Here is a 3162-nt window from a genome sequence, read left to right as displayed (position 1 = left end):
TAGAAAATGCTAATATAAACATTCAGTCAAAATTGCATGTGTCTACGGTCATTTTTTTAAAGTTACACCAAAAACCCAAATTCAATTTTGTGAAAAATCGATTTTGCGTAAAAATTCCCGTTTTTCGATAATTTTTCTTTGGTTTTTCTTGGCGCTTTTGAAAATAACTGGGAATTTTAAATTTTGCCCTCCCCAATGCACCAACGATATTCACTTTCCAATCGAACAAGATACTGAAGTTGAAAATCGAAGCATTATTTCGACTACTTATCGTGTACACAGAAACAAAAAAAAAAAATTAAAAATTAAAAAATTAAAAAATAAAAAAATAAAAAAAAACACACATCATTGTAAAATCAATACATCCATCGTTCCACTCAGAATCTAAAAAATATATTAAAAAAACAAAAAATTAATGAAAAATTTGTTGATGAAAAATTTAAAATTGGGTGGTGTATCATACAAATCATTTAAAGCTGAGCTAAGTCTCACATACACTTCTTTGTTCAATCCTGTATATAAGATAGTGACTGGGAGTATATGTCCAGTGTAAGAGCACCACACACTGTTAAATTTTTCATTAATTTTTTGTTTTTTTAATATATTTCTTTTAAATATGTTTTTTTAGAAAAGTGTGTTTTTAAAAAAATTTTATTTTATTTTTTAACAAAATAAATTATAGAGAAGAGTATTGTGATTATAATAATGAAGAGATAACTCATAACAAACTGTATGTTATCTAACATTTAAAAAAAAGAAAGAAAGAGACTCAAATTGTGACAAGCTTAGGAAGAGAGATTTAGGGTACTTAACTATGTTTCATACTTAAGCTTATACTTTATTCAACTTCAAAATATATAAGGGTCATAATATTGAAACTAACACATTAATTATAACTTTATTCAACCCATAATTGTGAACACGATAGTTGTGTGACAAGGAATAACCCATATTTTTGAAATGACCCACCTATGCTATAATTATAATGTAATATTTTTTTTAATATTTTCATTTACATTAAAATAATTGGTTTTAATAAATACAATTTGAAAAAACAAAAGAGTCTACAGGCACCTAATATAAATACTAAATACACTCATCAATTTTAATTATTGAAATAGGTTTCTTATGTAATAAATACAAGGCTGGGCATTAACGAGTTAAGAAGTTAAAAAGTTAATTTAATTTAAACTTTTTAACTTATCTATTTATTTTTGGCTTTTCATTAACTTAACTATTAACTCACTAAACTTCTTTTTTAATTAACATAAAGTTAACGAATTTATTTTCCTTTTAAGAAGTAAGTTAAGTTAATTTATTTTATTATTAATTTAATTATATTTCACTATTTCAGTCTATTTCATTTTCATGTCAAAAAATATTTACCGTAAATTGTTTAAAGTTAAAAATGTATATCATTTGAATCTAACTTTTATGGCAATACTGTATAAGGTATAAACACTATAGTCTATAATTTAGGTTAGGGTCGGAAAAAAATTAAATATGCTAGCGTTGTATTAACAAATTAACATTTTTTTAATTTAATAAAAAGTTAACAAAAAGTGTGTATAGTGTATTAACTTTTAACTTAACTGGGTTAAACTATAGTTAAATCAACTTTTAACTTTTAACTTTTTGTTATTAGTGCACGTTAACTTAACTTAACTGAATTAAAAAAAATCATTAACTCGCCCAGCCTTGAATTTATAAATATGATAATTTTTTTGGAAATTGCACATTGACCTACAAATAATTGTTGTATTACCAATTTCTTGAAGGTCTCATTGTGGAAAATTTATTGTACGAGAAACGTACTCACACTACACATGGTCCTGACATGAACTATTTAGCCCTAGTGACTTTAAAGCAGAGTATTTTACGTAGGTGCGTGGAAGAATGTACCCCACTTCGAGTGATTTATGAAGAAGAAACGTCAAGGTAGGTAGTAATTTTGTCTTTTCGTTTAACAATTATGAAGTGGCAGGAGCAGTACTTTTTACTTTAAAAAAATGCTGCACATATTTATTTTTTTTTTTTATCTTACACATCAACTGTTTAGATCACAAGGGTTAGAAGATCGCCTAGAGTATACTTCTCTTTTGAGAACCATGGAAAGGACTAGAGCTGCAGCGCTACCAAAAATACCAGGTGATCTGATGGAATACGCAGGTAATCTGATAGATGCTCGCTGAGTTCGTCTATTCAGAACTGCTAATGGACGAGCAATGTTCAGATGGTTTGTCATGGGTCCTCCTGACGCTGGACCAACATTCGTTTTTATATCTCTATCCCTGGAAAAGTAATTAGTTTTAACTGTCAAGAACATAATGTTAGAATATAAATCTTCTCCTCGGTATATTCAACATGTATCTTAATTTAAACAATTTTTAGCCTATTGACTGCTGCTCAAGAACTTCATATAGATGCCACGTTTAAAAGCAGGCCCCTTGTTCCACAAACAGAACAACTGTTGATAATTATAGCCATGTACATGGACCAGGTAAACTTTGTTTAAACGTTAATACATACCTGATGCTATATTTTAATACATTATACCAATTTTTTATAAACTAAATACCTAACTATTTTATTTATTTTAACAGGCATTTCCCGTTGCATACGCATTAATGACCCGCAATACTGAAATGGCGTACACTAGTGTATTGGACCATATTAAGACTTGTTCCAGGTATTAGTGCAAGTAACATTGTCACTGACTATGAAGTAGGGTTGAGCAACGCGTTGTCAAATGTTTTTCCCGGAGTCAGATTGCAGAAATGCTGGTTCCATATGGCCCAAGTAAGATTTCCTTAAAAATGTAACAATTTTAATTCTGTAAGATAAAATTTAGATATTTTGATTTGTGGAATTGTGCAGTTTAATGGCTAAATATTAAATAATTTTAAAATTAAAACAAGTTTCTTAAACACTAACTTTTATATAAATAGGCACTCGAAAAGAATGCAAAAGACTTTGGCATACGAAGACATATATGTACAGTACTGACAATGCACTGCATACTAAGCTTCATATGTTAAAGGCTCTAGCACTTTTTCCAGCTGACAGAATAATTGAAAGGTTTGAATTTAGTGAGGCGAGGCTTTCTCCAAATATTTAGATTGCTGAAGGATACATATCGTATTTTCTAAATCAGTGGATGGA

General features: G+C 28.7%; 1 long non-coding RNA gene across 1 annotated transcript; it reads left to right on the top strand.

The window, feature by feature from the left end:
* Window positions 1–1697: 1697 nt before the first annotated feature.
* On the top strand, window positions 1698–2676 carry LOC115033820. The gene is made up of 3 exons (XR_003839133.1): window positions 1698–1938; window positions 2060–2500; window positions 2604–2676. It is a non-coding gene; the product is annotated as an uncharacterized LOC115033820 (long non-coding RNA).
* Window positions 2677–3162: the final 486 nt, after the last annotated feature.

Source organism: Acyrthosiphon pisum, chromosome A1 (genome assembly GCF_005508785.2).
Source record: "Acyrthosiphon pisum isolate AL4f chromosome A1, pea_aphid_22Mar2018_4r6ur, whole genome shotgun sequence".
Classification (NCBI taxonomy): domain Eukaryota; kingdom Metazoa; phylum Arthropoda; class Insecta; order Hemiptera; family Aphididae; genus Acyrthosiphon; species Acyrthosiphon pisum.
This window is presented reverse-complemented; position numbering and strand designations above follow the sequence as displayed.